This window comes from Pongo abelii, chromosome 6 (assembly GCF_028885655.2).
Source record: "Pongo abelii isolate AG06213 chromosome 6, NHGRI_mPonAbe1-v2.0_pri, whole genome shotgun sequence".
Classification (NCBI taxonomy): Eukaryota; Metazoa; Chordata; class Mammalia; order Primates; family Hominidae; genus Pongo; species Pongo abelii.
Window position 1 is genome coordinate 83,454,479 of NC_071991.2, and position 16,879 is coordinate 83,471,357.

Below are 16,879 nucleotides of genomic sequence, written 5' to 3' on the forward strand. Positions count from 1 at the left end.
TATATAAGAAGAGATAGACTTTATGTTAATAACAATGTATCAATATCAGTTCATCAACTGTAACAAATGTATCACATCAATGCAAGACATAAATTAATAGGGAAACTGGAAGAGCAGGGAGTATATGGGAATCTCTGTCCTTCGGCTCAATTTTTCTGTAAAACTAAAATTGCATTAAAAATAAAGTCTATTAATTAAAATAAAATGCACTAACATAATAAAATTATTGATCATTTGGACTTACTAAAATTTAAAGCTTCTACTCATCAAAAGACACCATTAAGAGAATGAAAAAGCAAGATGCAAAGTGGAAGAAGATATCTGACATATTTAAATCACACAAATAATTCATATTTAGACTATGTAAATATCTCTTATAAATTTATAAAAAACACAGGCTCAATTTTTTTCTAAATGGGAAAAAAACTTGAACAGCTTTTTACAAGAGATATCCAAATGACCGATGAACATGAATAGGTACTCAACATTACTAGTTATCCAGAAAATGCAAATTGAAAACAAAATAGGATATCTCTACACACACCCCAGAATGGCTAAAATTAAAAAGATTGACACTACCAAGTACTGATGAGGATATGGAGCAACAGAAACTCATAGGATGCTTTGAGGGTGTAAATTGGTAAAAACTACTTTGGAAATTTTGTTACCAGTAAAGCTGAACATATGTGCACCGTATGATTCAGAAATTCAATCTGCAGGTATAAACCTAACTGAAATGCATACATATGTGCACAAAACGATAGTTATGAGAATGAGAATACTCCTAGCACATTATTCTCCATAGCACCAAACTAGAAGCAACCCAAATGCCCATTGTATTAATCCATTCTCACTCTGCTACAAAGACATACCTGCGACTGGGTAATTTATAAAGAAAACAGATTTAATTAGCTTTCAGTTCTGCAGGATGTATAGGCTTCTGCTCCTGGGGAGACCTCAGGAAACTTACAATCATGGTGGAAGACAAAGAGGAAGCAGGCACAGTCTTCACATGGCCAGGAGGAGAGAGAGGGAGTGAAGTGGCAGGTGCTACACACTTTCAAACAACCAGATCTTGTGAGAAATCCATCACAAGAGCAGCAAGAGGAAAGTCCGTCCCCAAGATTCAATCACCTTCCACAAGGCCCCTCCTCCAACACTGGGGATACAATTTGACATGAAATTTTGGTAGGGACACAGAGCCAAACTATATTACCCATTAACAATAGAATAGATAAATTGTGGTATATATGTATAATGGAATACAATTTAACAATGAAGAAAATTATATCTATCTATAAAAACATTAATGAATCTCAAAGGTATAACATTTAGCAACAAAAGAGTACATACTATGTAATCTCATTCAAATAAAATTCAAAAACAGGCAACATTAATTTATAGTAATAGGAATCTGTGCCGTGGTTACCTTTGGAGGAAGTAACAACAGGGACAGGAGCACGAAGTAGGCCTCGGTGGTGTTGTTAATGTTCAGTATCTTGCTTTGTGTCAAAATCAAGCTGTAAAATTAAATTTATGCCCTTACAAGTCCATAAATTAAATTTAAATTTAATAAGTGAAACAAAAGCTATATTGTTGCCTAAATCAACCAACCATAAAGTCATGAGTCATAAAAATTCCCAAATTACTTTTAATCCTATCATTCCTAACCCTAAAACAGTGAGGCCTTCCTGATAACAAGATGCACTCTCATTACAGACAGTCCAATGCTCTTCCTGTGCCCAGCACATTATTAATAATTAATAACTAATATTTTAGTGCCAGACACCACACTGACTATTTGCATGCATTAATATATTGAAATCACCCAATAACCCTTAGAGATGGCTATTATTAAGCTACTTTATAGAAGAGAAAGTAAATTTTCACAAGGTGACTATGTCAGTCAATATCTTTCGTTACATTTAAAAGAGACCAACTTTCGTTTAGGCAAGAGGGAATGTGCTTAAAAGGGCATTGCAGAACTCCCAGAGTTGCCAGGACAGCCAATGTGAGGACCCTGTAGCCATGAACAATACCCCAAATCAAGTAATGGAGCTGGTCCAATGTGAAAACGCTGTTTTATTGCCCAGCACTGGTGAGTGTGGCCCACTCTGCCACACTGCCAGACCTGGAGCCCAGACACGGGCACTGGCAAATCTGCCACTGCTCTGTGGGAGCTTGCCATAACTTGTGCCACCAGCACCACCAGCAAGAATGACTCTCAGTTCCCACTGCAGCAACCAAGTCCTGAGCACATGTTTCATGCCCTAAGGCAAAAAGGAATATATGCACTTATAAAATCCCAGGTTTGGAAGGTGGCAAGTGGGAATTTGAACCCAGCTGACTTGGTTCCAAAATCAGGGCCTCAAATTTTTGCGAGGCTGTCTACAAACGGGTGATGTTACTTTACCATTTTAAGGACCAAATGAGGCAAGCAAATCCAACAACAAGCAAACCCAACACCACCTCATGTCGCTGTGTCACTATCAGAAAGATTCAAAAATGGATTGCTTGACTAATTTATAGACAGAACAAAACTATTTATATGACAAATAGGGCTGCTGGAAATCACCAAGTGCTTTAATGAAGGCAGACAGGGAGGACCCCGTGTGACAGCTCATCCGAGAGCCAGAACTGCACCATGTGGGGCCGTGTGGCTACATGCTGACTCAGAAGAGGGGTGGGGAAGGAGGGCCGCTTCTGATTCACCAAGACCACATCCTGCCCCTCCCTCATTCTTTCCCCTGGAAGCTGCACATCAATCTTTTAGTGAAATCTCCCCGAAGCATGGGGCTCAGGTATTTTCAGCAAATGTCTGTGAATCTAAGAGTCCCATTTTCCAGGAACATTTGGCCCTGCTTCTTTTCAATGGCATTTAGGTGTGAAGTTGACTATGACTAAGCGTGAAGCTGATAGCCTGCACATGAATACTCAGGGCTTGATTTGGGTTATTTAGTTTTCACTGTGTTTTCTTGGGCACAAACCAATATCTAACATCTTATATATATATATGTCCGTTAAAAAACTGGTTTCAGCTGGTTTAAATCAGAAAGAAAATTCTTAAACACACAATACCAGTTAGGTAACAACTTGGGAGAAATGTGTTCTTTCTGACAATCGTGTAAACACATATTCATTATCATCAAAGACTAAGCAAGCATGTCATCCTGCTCTGATTCATCTTAGGAAAACATGTGGTAGGCAATTGAAAATCCTTCAAATAAAGAATAAAAAGAGGCAAGGTCAAGTTTTTTGTTAAAGGAAATTTAGTAAAATTAGTGTCTTTGTGGACTTTTTAATTTTGTTTGCAGTTTTGAAGGTCGGGGTTTTTTGGGGTTTTTTACATTTGTTTTGGGCTATCATTATTATTATTGGTTTCTACTGAAGGCAGTAGTGGGAGTTAGGATTAGAAAGGTTGTAGTAGTCAATATATGGAGGACTTTGAAAGGTTAGGGGTCTGATCTTTATTATGTAGGGAGGAAGTAATTCATAAAGGTTTTTTATCTACTTTATTTTTACAAATTTTTAGCCAAATAGAACAAAGAGAAAAGTGTGGAAATTTTAAGTAAATTTAATTTTTTAAATCACACATTATGCAATCACCATTCATGTCAAGAAATAGAAACCTACCAGCACCTCAAGAAGTTCCCTTGTGGTATTTTTAAATTTAAAAAATTATTAACTATAACCAAATAAAGTGAAAATGTAAAACATGTATCTTCTGTTTAACATGTCATTGCCATCAAGGTCAAGAAGTCTAAGATCAAAAGCACCCCAGAAATCTCCTGAGTTTAACTCCCAAATCACAACTTTCTCCCTCCGCATCTGCCATTCCCAAACCATAAGGTAATTGCTAACCAAATATTTGGAATAACCATTTCTTTGTTTTTCTTTATGTTTTTACCACCTAGGTATGCATTGCTAAATAAGATAGTTTAGTTTTGCCGTTTTTGAACTTTGTTCAGATACAATCATGCTTGATGTTTTCTTTGTTGTTTTGCTTCTTTACTCAACAGTATTTTTGAGGAGTCATCCATGCTGATTCTTGTAGTTCATAGTCACTTTCTTTATTATAAACCATCTGTTGCATGAATATATCACAAGTTATTTATCCATGCTATAGTTGTTAGACAGTTAGTGGTTTCCAGGCTGAGGCTATTCCAAATAATGTTAAGGCATTGTCTGTGTGTATGTAAGAGAAAAAGAGAGAGAAATAAGATGTATCCAGTAGTACCATGCAAGCTGAACTCAGGGAGAAGAGAATCAGGGAATTTAATTGGGAGACTCAACCATAACAATCAAACATATGAACTTAGTGATTAAAAAAGAGAGTAAGAAAGGACAGATTCCTAGCAGGAGTTCCCATTAATCTGCATTTTTGCCTGCTTTTGATGCTGTCCATAATTTTAAATGTTTGCTAAAATAATAAGGAAAAATTAGCTATTGCTTTACATTTCAGTTCCCTAATTAGTAGTGAGTTTGAGCATTCTCTTGTATTTTTTCATCAGACTATGAAAATTTGTGTGTAAATTGCCTATGTATATCCTTTGCCCATTTTTCTATCAACTGATTCTTGTCTTTCTTGCTGATTTGGGGGAACTCAGTAAGTTCTGAATATTAATCCTTTGTCTATTACCTATATTGTATAGATATTTTATTTGCATGTTGCTTATCTCTGTTCACAGTGTCTTTTGCTGCATGTAAATTTTTAATTTGTACATATGATGACTTTTTTGAGGTGTTACCTTGGCTAGGCTACAATATCTAACTATTCAATTAAACATCTAGTCTTAGTTTTCTTGTGAAGGTAGTTTGCAGATATAATTAAAGCCCTTACTCAGGTGACCTTAAATAAGGGAGATTATCTTAAATAATCTGAGTAAACCCGATTAAATCAGTTGAAAAGACTTAAAAGTGGGACTGAGGCTTCTTGCAAAGGAATATGAAGTTTCACACTATGATATTCCCTTTCTAAAGACCTTCTCTACTGATTTCAGACTTTCTTAGTAAGCCCCAACAATCACACAAGCCAATCCATATGTGTGTGTGTGTCTTTATGTGTACATACACATCTCTATCTTTCTATATATGTATCTATCTATCTGCATCTATATCTGTCTATATATATGTGTGTGTGTGTGTGTGTGTGTGTGTGTATTTAAATTTGAATTTGTATTTATAATTATTCTCCCTGCTGGTTCTGCTTCTCTGGTTGAACCCTGACTGATACAGTATAATATTTTTACATAGTCAATCTATCAATATTCTCATTTATAGCTGCTGGGTTTTGTGTCTTGCTGACGTAGTCTTCATATAAATATGTTTGTAAGTCATGATTATACAGAATTGGTAGTAATGGCTAAAGATTGAAAAGCCCCTTCACTCCTCTCTACTATTTCTTCCCCATCTAGAAGTAGCCATTGTTAATAAGTTGGACTATATTTGTCAAGCCTATTTTTTATATAAAAAAAATAGCCCGTGTGTTTGTGTGTATGTGTGTAAAAGTCTACAAAGTGAGCTGGAAGAGCACATCCCAACTTAATGACAATGATTACATGTAAGTGAGAAAAAAGTGGTAGACAGAAGTGAAAAGGGACTTTCAGCATTTTGTACTTTTGATTGTCTAAATCTTACATAATGAGAATCTATTTGTATTTAAGTGATTTTTATAATAAAAAATCTTTATAAAAATTATTAATAATGGTTCCATGATTCCAATATTTCAAATTTGGGTAAGCCAAGAGATAATGGTTCCATTGAGATAAATTAAAATGCCAAAAACAAGATGTTTACTGCAAGCATTACAAACTCCAAAGCCATGCTTAAATGCATAATAAAAGACAATAGGAAGATTGAATGTGGTGTCTAGCTAGGAGCACATGCTTGGCCTAACTTTCAAAAGTCTATGGACAAATAAAACATATCTACAGGCCAAATTTGGCTTGTGGGCCATAGCTGTGTAACCCTTCCAACCATATAGGAAAAGAAGAGGTTGATTTCAAACCAAGAACAATAGAATTTGAGCCTTAGATATGTTTTTAAAATAGTAAAAGCTAAGACTCCAGTAAAAACAACAGCATAATTTGGTAAGAATTTGTTCTTTTTGAAAGGTGTATTATAGATACACATTCATGTTGTTCAAGAATTTCATCCTATTCTGATTTAATTTTGGCTGAAGGGCTGGAGCAATACAAAATTCTCTTCATCTACTTTCAGATAAATAGGAAGAGACACATTTCTCATAAAGACAATTTAGTAAGAGCTCTATTAAGTTTAGAAAACTGAGAAATGGCAAATTTTGAATTTTACAGTGTGACATTTAATAGAAGATTCCATTAGAAATACCATACTTAATATCAAATGGTTTTTTTAAAAATGAGGGATAGCAACATGGCCAGGATTCAGCATTTATCTCACACTTGTCAAGGTATAACTGTTGAGCAGACACTGTAATGGATAACAGCCCACAAATGTTTAAGGACCAAAAACTAATCAATGTAATACATCATATCAATGCAATAAAGAACAAAACTCACATGATCATCTCAATAGAAAAGGGAAACATTTCACACAATGCAAGACTAAAATATTGTTTATAAAAAACTAGGAATGGAAGGGAACTTTCTCAACTTGACAAAGTGCATATATGAAAAACCCACAGTTAATACATGTTGAGCATCCCAAATCTGAAAGTCCAAAATCCAAAATGCCCTAAAATCCAAAGCTTTTTGAGTGCTGACATCATGCCCAAAGGAAATGTTCACTGGATCATTTCAAATTTTTGATTTTTTTATTTGGGATATTCAACTGGTAAGTACAATGCAAATATACCAAAATCCAAAAAAACAACCACCAAATCCAGAACACTTCTGGTCCCAACTAGTTCAGATAAGGTATATACAACCTGTGTAATATATAAGGGTGAAGAACTGAATGTTTTTCCCCTAAGATCAGGAACAAGACAAGAGTGATTATTCTCACTACTTCCATTTAACATTATAAAAGGTGAGCCAGTTAGGGGAGAAAATGAAATGAAAGGCAATAAAATTTGAAAGAAAGAAGTAAAATATATGTATACATGACATGATTAAGTCATCATGATTCAGAAAATCCTAGATAATCTAGCAAAAACTATTCAAACTAATAAGTTTTGCAATGTTGCAGGATACAAAATCATTATACAAAAATCAATTGTATTTCCACACACTTGCACTGAACAATCCAATGAAATAAAGAAAATAATTTCATTTCTTACAACATCAAAAATAATAAAATATTTACAAATATATTTAACAAAGGAAGTGAAAAACTTGTGTTCTGGAAAGTATAAAATATTATTGAAAGAAATTAAAGACAACCTAAATAAATGGAAAGACATACAATTTTCATAGATTAGATACCATGAATACACCCATGTTCATGGGCAATATTTCCCAAACTGATCTACAGATTCAACTCAACTATTCAAACCATTCAATGGACAAAGAACAGACGTTGTAGCAAATGGTGCTGAACCCTTGCCTCACACTATGTAGAAAACTTCACACAAAATAGATCAAAGACCTCACTGTAAGAACTACTATAGTTTCATAAAACTAGTTTACAAAATGAAAACGATAAAACTCTTAAAAGAACATATCAGCTTAAACCTTTACAACCCTGAGTAAGAGAAAAGTTTCATAGATATGACACTAAAAGTACAAGCAACAAAGAAACAGATGGATAAATTGGATTACATCAAAATTTAAAATTCTTGTGCTACAAAAGTTATCATCAAGAAAGTGAAGAGACAACCCACGAAATGGGAGAAAATATTTGCAAATCATATTTCTGATGAGAGACTTATACCTAGAATATGTATAGAAATCTTATGATTCAGAGGTGGCTGGCAAGATGGCCAAATAGGAACAGCTCCAGTATGAAGCTCCCAGTGAGATCAACACAGAAAGCAGGTGATTTCTGCATTTTCAACTGAAACAGTGGGAGCAGCCCATGGAGGGCAAGCCGAAGCATGGTGGGGTGTCACCTCCCCCAGGAAGCACAAGGGGTCAGGGAACTCCCTCACCTAGCCAAGGGAAGCCACGAGGGACCGTGCCATGAGGCATGGTGCATTCTGGCCCAGATACTACACTTTTCCCACAGTCTTCACAACCCGCAGACCAGGAGATTTCCTCAGGTGCATACACCACCAAGGCCCTGGGTTTCAAGCACAAAACTGGGTGGCCATTTGGGCAGAACTCAAGCTAGCTGCAGGAGTTTTTTTTTGTTTGTTTTTGTTTTTTTCATATCCCAGTAGTGCCTGGAACACCACCGAGACAGAACTGTTCACTCCCCTGGAAAAAGGGATGAAGCCAGGGAGCCAAGCGGTCTAGCTCAGCAGATCCCACCCACACGGAGCTCAGCAAGCTAAGATCCACTGGCTTGAAATTGTTGCTGCCAACACAGCAGTCTGAAGTCAACCTGGGATGCTGGACCTTGGTGGGGGGTGGGGCATCCACCATTACTGAGGCTTGAGTAGGAGGTTTTCCCCTCACAGTGCAGACAAAGCTGCAGGGAGTTTGAACTAGGCAGAGCCCACTGCAGCTCGGCAAAGCCGCTGTAGCCAGACTGCCTCTCTAGACTCCTACTCTCTGGGTAGGGCATCTATGAAAGAAAGGCAGCAGCCCCAGTCAGGGCCTTACAGATAAAACTCCCATCTCCCTGGGACACAACACCTGGGTGAAGGGCTGTGGGCACAGCTTCCGCAGACTTAAACATTCCTGCCTGCCAGCTCTGAAGAGAGCAGCAGATCTCCCAGCACTGTTCTTGAGCTCTGCTAAATAGCAAACTGCCACCTTAAGTGGGTCCCTTACTCCCATGCCTCCTAACTGGAATAGACCTCCCAGCAGGGGTCAACAGACATCTCATACAGGATAACTCTGGCTGGCGTCTGGCAGGGACCCCTCTGGAATGAAGCTTCCAGAGGAAGGAACAGGCAGAAATCTTTGTTGTTCTGCAGCCTCCACTGGTGATACCCAGGCAAACAGGGTCTGGAGTGGACCTCCAGCAAACTCCAGCAGACCTGCAGCAGAGGCTCCTGAAATTTAGAAGGAGAACTAACAAACAGAAAGGAATAGCATCAACATCAACAAAAAGGATGTCCACACAAAAACCCCATTGGAAGGCCACCAGCATCAAAGACAAAAGGTAGATAAATCCACAAAGATGAGAAAAAAACAGTGCAAAAAGGCTGAGAATTCCAAAAACCAGAATGCCTCTTCTCCTCCAAAGGATCACAACTCCTTGACAGCAAGGGAACAAAACTGGATGGAGAATGAGTTTGATGAATTGACAGAAGTAGGCTTTAGAAGGTGGATAATAACAAACTCCTCCGTGCTAAAGGAGCATGTTCTAACCCAATGCAAGGAAGCTAAGAACGTTGAAAAAAGGTTAGATGAACTGCTGACTAGAATAACCAGTTTAGAGAAGAACATAAATGACCTGATGGAGCTGAAAAACATAGCACAAGAACTTTATGAAGCATACACAAGTTTCAATAGTCGAATTGATCAAGCAGAAGAAAGGATATCAAAAAAAGGAAGGAGATCAGAGATTGAAGAGCAACTTGTGCAATAAAGAGAGAAGACAAGATTAGACAAAAAAGAATAAAAAGGAATGAACAAAGCCTCCAAGAAATATGAGACTATGTGAAAAGACCAAATATACGATTGATTGGTGTACCTAAAAGTGATGAGGAGAATGGAACCAAGTTGGAAAACACTCTGCAGGATATTATCCAGGAGGACTTCCCCAACCTAGCAAGACAGACCAACATTCAAATTCAAGACATAGAGAGAACACCACAAAGATACTCCTTGAGAAGAGCAACCCCAAGACACATAATCGTCAGATTCACCAAAGTTGAAATGAAGGAAAAAATGTTAACGGGAAGCCAGAGAGAAAGGTCAGGTTACCCACAAAGGGAAGCCCATCAGAATAACAGCAGATATCTCTGCAGAAACACTATAGGCCCAAAGAGAGTGGGGGCCAATATTCAACATTCTTAAAGAAAAGAATTTTCAACCCAGAATTTTATATCCAGTCAAACTAAGCTTCATAAGCAAAGGAGAAATAAAATCCTTTATATACAAGCAAATGCTGAGAGATTTTGTAACCACCAGGCCAGCCTTACAAGAGCTCCTGATGGAAGCACTAAATATGGAAAGAACAACTGGTACCAGCCACTGCAAAAACACACGAAATTTGCAAAGACCATCGACACTATGAAGAAACTGCATCAGCTAACAGGCAGAATAACCAGCTAGCATCATGACAACAGGATCAAATTCACACATAATAATATTAACCTTAAATGTAAACAGGCTAAATGCCCCAATTAAAATACACGCACTGGCAAATTGGATAAAGAGTCAAGACCCATCAGTCTGTGGTATTCAGGAGACCCATCTTACATGCAAAGACACACATAGGCTCAAAATAAAGGGATGGAGGAATATTTACCAAACAAATGGTAAGCAAAAAAAAAAAAAAAAAAAAAAAAAAAAGCAGGGGTTGCAATCCTGGACTCCAACAAAGCGGACTTTAAACCAACACTGATCAAAAGAGACAAAGAAGGGCATGACATAATGGTAAAGGGATCAATGCAGCAAGAAGAGCTAACTATCCTAAATATATATGCACCCAATACAGGAGCACTCAGATTCATAAAGCAAGTTCTTAGAGACCTACCAAGAGACTTAGACTCCGACACACTCTCTTTGGGCTTGTAGTGTTTCTTTAACACCCTACTGTCAATATTAGACAGATCAATGATACAGAAAATTAACAAAGATATTCAGGACTTGAACTCAAATCTGGACCAAGTGGACCTAATAGACATCTACAGAACTCTCCACCCCAAATCAACAGAATATACAGTCTCCTTGGAATCACATTACACTTATTCTAAAATGGACCACATAATTGGAAGTAAAACACTCCTCAGCAAATGCAAAAGAATGGAAATCATAACAAACAGTCTCTCAGACCACAGTGCAATCAAATTGGAACTCAGGATTTAGAAAATCACTCAAAACTGCACAACTACAAGGCAGCTGAACAACCTGCTCCGGAATGACTACTAGGTAAATAACAAAACTAAGGCAGAAATAAAGATGTTCTTTGAAACCGATGAGAACAAAAATACAATGTACCAGAATCTCTGGGACACAGTGAAAGCAGTGTTTAGAGGGAAATTTATAGCACTAAATGCTCACAGGAGAAAGCAGGAAAGATCTAAAAATCAACACCCTAACATCACAATTAAAAGAACTAGAGAAGCAATAGCAGACAAACTCAAAAGCTGGCAGAAGACAATAATTAAGATCAGAGCAGAACTGAAGGAGATAGCGACAAAAAAAAAAAAAAAAAAAAACCTTCAAAAAACCAATGAATCCAGGAGCTGGTGTTTTGAAAAGATTAACAAAATAGATTGACCACTAGCAAGACGAATAAAGATGAAAAGAGAGAAGAATCAAATAGATACAGTAATAAATAATAAAGGGGAGATCACCACTGATCCCACAGAAATACACACTACCATCAGAGAATACTATAAACACCTCTACACAAATAAACTAGAAAATCTAGAAGAAATGGATAAATTCCTGGACACATACACCCTCCCAAGACTAAACCAGGCAGAAGTCGAATCCCTGAATAGACCAATAACAAGTTCTGAAATTGAGGCAGTAATTAATAGCCTACCAACCAAAAACAATCCCAGGACCAGACAGATTCACAGCTGAATTATACCAGAGGTACAAAGAGTAGCTGCTACCATTCCTTCTGAAACTATTCCAATCAATAGAAAAAGAGGGACTGCTCCCTAACTCATTTTATGAGGCCAGCATCATCCTGATACAAAAACCTGGCAGAGACACAACTAAAAAAATAAAATTTCAGACCAATATCCCTGACGAATGTCAATGCGAAAATTCTCAATAAAATACTGGCAAACCAAATCCAGCAGGACATCAAAAAGCTTATCCACCACAATCAAGTCAGCTTCATCCCTGGGATGCAAGGCTGGTTCAACATACACAAATCAATAAACGTAATCCATCACATGAACACAACCAATGACAAAAAACACATGATTATCTAAATAGATGCAGAAAAGGACTTTGGTAAAATTCAACACCCCTTCATGCTAAAAACTCTTAATAAACTAGGTATTGATGGAACATATCTCAAAATAATAAGAGCCATTTATGACAAATCCACAGCCAATATCATACTGAATGGGCAAAAGCTGGAAGCATTCCCTTTGAAAACCAGCACAAGACAAGGATGCCCTCTCTCACCACTCCTATTCAACGTAGTATTGGAAATTCTGGCCAGGGCATTCAGGCAAGAGAAAGAAATGTATTCAAATAGGAAGAGAGGAAGTCAAATTGTCTATGATGCAGATGACATGATTCTATATTTAGAAAAACCCATCGTCTCAGCCTAAAATCTCCTTAAGCTGATAAGAAACTTCAGCAAAGTCTCAGGATACAGAATCAGTGTGCAAAAATCACAAGCATTCCTATACACCAATAATAGACAAACAGAGAGCAAAATCATGAGTAAACTCCCATTCGCAATTGCTACAAAGAGAATAAAATACCTAGGAATACAACTTACAAGGGATGTGAAGGACCTCGTCAACAAGAACTGCAAACCACTGCTCAATGAAATAAAAGAGGACACAAACAAATGGAAAAACATTCCATGCTCATGGATAGGAAGAATCAATATCATGAAAATGGCCATACTTCCCAAAGTAATTTATAGATTCAGTCCTATCCCCATCAAGCTACCATTGACTTTCTTCACAGAACTAGAAAAAAACTACTTTAAATTTAATATGGAACCAAAAAAGATCCCGTATAGCCAAGACAATCCTGGGCAAGAAGAGCAAAGCTGGAGGCTTCATGCTACCTGACTTCAAACTATACTACAAGGCTACAGTAACCAAAATAGCATGGTACTGGTACCAAAACAGATATATAGACCAGTGGAACAGAACAGACGCCTCAGAAATAACACCACACATCTGCAACCATCTGATCTTTGACAAACTTGACAGAAACAAGCAATGGGGAAAGGATTCTCTGCTTAATAAATGGTGCTGGGAAAACTGGCTAGCCATATGTAGAAAGTTGAAACTGGATCCCTTCCTTACACCTTATACAAAAATTAACTCCAGATGGATTAAAGACTTAAATGTAAGACCTAAAACAATAAAACCCCAGAAGAAAACCTAGGCAATACCATTCAGGACATAGACATGGGCAAAACTCCATAACTAAAACACCAAAAGCAATGGCAACAAAAGTCAAAATTGATAAATGGGATCTAATCCAACTAAAGAGTTTCTGCACAGCAAGAGAAACTACCATCAGAATGAACAGGCAACCTACAGAATGGGAGAAAAATTTTGCAATCTACTCATCTGACAAAGGGCTAATATCCAAAATCTACAAGGAACTTAAACAAATTTACAAGAAAAAAACAAACAACCCCATCAAAAAGTGGACAAAGGATATGAACAGACATTTCTCAAAAGAAGATCCTTTATGCAGCCAACAGACATATGAAAAAAAGCTCATTATCACCGGTCATTAGAGAAATGCAAATCAAAACTACAATGAGATACCACCTCATGCCAGTTAGAATGGCGATCATTAAAAAGTCAGGAAACAACAGATGCTGGAGAGGATGTGGAGAAATAGGAATGCTTTCACACTGTTGGTGGAAATGTAAATTAGTTCAGCCGTGTGGAAGACAGTGTGGTGATTCCTCAAGGATCTAGAACCAGAAATACCATTTGACCCAGCAATCCCATTGCTGGGTATATACCCAAAGGATTATAAATCATTCTACTATAAAGACACAAGCACACGTATATTTATTGCAACACTGTTCACAATAGCAAAGATTGGAACCAACCCAAATGCCCATCAATGATATACTGGGTAAAGGAAATGTGGCATGTATACACCATAGAATACTATGCAGCCATAAAAAAAGGATGTGTTCATGTCCTTTGCAGGGACATGGATGAAGCTGGAAACCATCATTCTCAGCAAACTAACATGGCAACAGAAAACCAAACACTGCCTACTCTCACTCATAAGTGGGAGTTGAACAATGAGAACACATGGACACAGGGAGGGGAACATCACACACAGTTTCCTTTTGGCAGGTGGCAGGGGCACTAGGGGAGGAATAGCATTAAGAAAAATACCTAATGTAGATGACGGGTTGATGGGTGCAGCAAACCATCATGGCATGTGTATACCTATGTAACAAACCTGCACGTTCTACACATGTATCCCAGAACTTAAGGTATAATAATTTTTTTAAAAGATTTGATAATAAAAGGACAAATATCATAGTTTTTAAATGAGCAAAGGATCTGAATAGATATTTCTGTGAAAAAGTGCATGAAAAAATGTTCAACATCATTAGACATCATGGAGTATAAATCAAAACTACAATGAGCTACCACTTTACACATACTGGGTGGCTATAATTTAAAAAAACAGATAATTACAAGTATTCATGAGAATGTAGAGATATTGGAAGCCTTATACACTGCTGATGAAGATATAAAAAGTCAATGGCAGTTTCTCAAAAAGTCCAACATAAATTTACCATGTGATCCAGCAATTCCACTGCTAGGTTTTCAGCCACAAGAAATTAAAGTATATGTCCTCACAAAAGCTTGTACAGGAAGGTTCATCACCACATTACTAATAACAGCCAACATTTGGAAAATAAACAAATGTCCATTCAACTGAGAAATAATATGTGGTATGTACATATGATGGGATGTATCAATAAAAAGAATAAAGAACTGATACATGCTTCAACACAGATGACCTTTGAAAACATAACAAATGAAAGAAGCCAATCATTAAAAAACCATGTATTATATAATTTCACTGATATTAAATGTCCAGAATAGGTAAATCTATAGAAATAGAAGGTAAATTTGTGGTTGCCTATGACTGAGGATAGGGATTGGGGAGAAATGGAGAATGACTAATGCTGGGTACAGAGTTTTTGGGGGGAATGATGAAAATGTTCTGGAATTAGTGGTATTGGTTGTCTAATGCTATGAATATAGTGAAAACCACTGAATTGTACACTTCAAATACATGGCTTGCATGAATGTGAGTTCTATCTCAATACTTCTTTTTTAATGCAATAAAATTAAGTTAAACTAAAAACTGATGACAGAAAGACAGCCCACCCATACTCCTACAGTGAATGTTATGGGGTAACTAAAATGGTGCATTCGTGTTTGATATATGGAAACTGATTAAGCCTTACATTCAAGTCTTTTCTTTTCTTCAGATTTTTATTTTTAATTGACAAATAAGTCTATAAATGCATGGAGTTCATGATGTTTTGATACATTAATACATTGTGGAATGATTATATCAAGGTAATTAACATGTCCATCACTCCATATACCCATCATTTTCTTGTAGTGAGAATATTTAAAATCTATCCTGTCAGCAATTTTGAAATATACAATACTTCATTATTAACTATGGTCACCTTGCTGTTCATTAGATATTGAAAAATTATTCCTCCTGTCTAACTTGAACTTTTGTACCCTTTGGTTACCTTCCCCCCATTTTCCATCCTCCCACAACCCCCAGCCTCTGGTAACTACCATTCTACTCTCTAGTTCTGTAAGTTTGAGTTTTTCAGATTTCACATATGAGTGAAACCATGCCATGTTTGTCTTTTTGCGACTGGCTTATTACACTTAGCATAATGTCTTCCAGGCTATTTCTTGGTGCTACAATAAAAGAATTTTATTATTTCTTAAGGAACATAACAAATACTATTCCACTGTGTGTACACCACATTCTCTTTATTTATTCATCTGCTGATGGACACTTAGGTCCAGGTCTAGGATAACTTAGGTTGATTCCACATCTTTGCTATTGTGAATAGTGCTGCAATAAACCTGGGGATGCAGGTATCGTTTTGTTATACTAATTTCCTTTCTTTTGGATAAATACCCAGTAGCAAGATTGGTGGATCATATGATAGTTCTATTTTTAGTTTTTTGAGGAATCTCCATCTTGTTTTCCATATTTGCTGCACCAATATATATTTCCATCAACAGTGTATAAGGATTCCCTTTTCTCTGCATCTTTGCCAGCATCTGTTATATTTTTTTTAATACTAGCCATTCCAACTGGGGTAAGATTATAATATCTCATTGTGGTTTTGATTTGCATTTCCCTGATGATTAGTGATGTTGAGCATTTTTATTTACTTTTTGGCCATTTGTATGTCTTCTTTTAAGTAATGTCTATTCATGTCCTTTGCCTACTTTTTCACGGGATTATTTGGCATTTTTACTGAAGAATGGCTTGAATTCTTAATGTTTTGTAGATACTAGTACCTTGTTGTATGAACAGTTTGCAAGTATTTTCCCACATTGAACAAGTCTCTTTGCTCTGTTAATTGCTTCCTTTGATGTGCAGAAGCTTTTTTGATTAATATAGACTTTTTGTCTACTTTTGTTTTACTTGTGTCTGCTTTTGGGTCTTAGCCATAAAACCTTTGCCTACACCAATGTCCTGAAGTGTTTTCCCTATGTTTCCTATTTATTAGTTTCAGGCCTTAAGTTTAAGTCATTAATACATGTTAAGTTGGTTTTTGTATGTGGTGAGAAGTAGGGGTCCAGTTTCATTCTTCTGCATGTGGGTAGACAGTTTTCCTGGCGCCATTTATTGAAGAGTGTCCTTTCCCCAATGTATGTTCTTGGCACTTTTGCTGAAAATCAGTTGGCAATAAATTTGTGGATTTATACCTGGATTCC

The 16,879-nt window shown here is 36.9% G+C and overlaps 1 long non-coding RNA gene across 1 annotated transcript in view; it reads right to left on the minus strand.

Annotated features, from left to right (window-relative positions):
- The window catches only part of LOC134761775 (uncharacterized), a 91,206-nt gene that overhangs the window by 13,151 nt on the left and 61,176 nt on the right, over positions 1–16,879 (minus strand). The window contains exon 2 of the long non-coding RNA XR_010140883.1: positions 1,430–1,520. This is a non-coding gene — a long non-coding RNA (uncharacterized LOC134761775). The remainder of the gene's footprint in view (positions 1–1,429; positions 1,521–16,879) is intronic.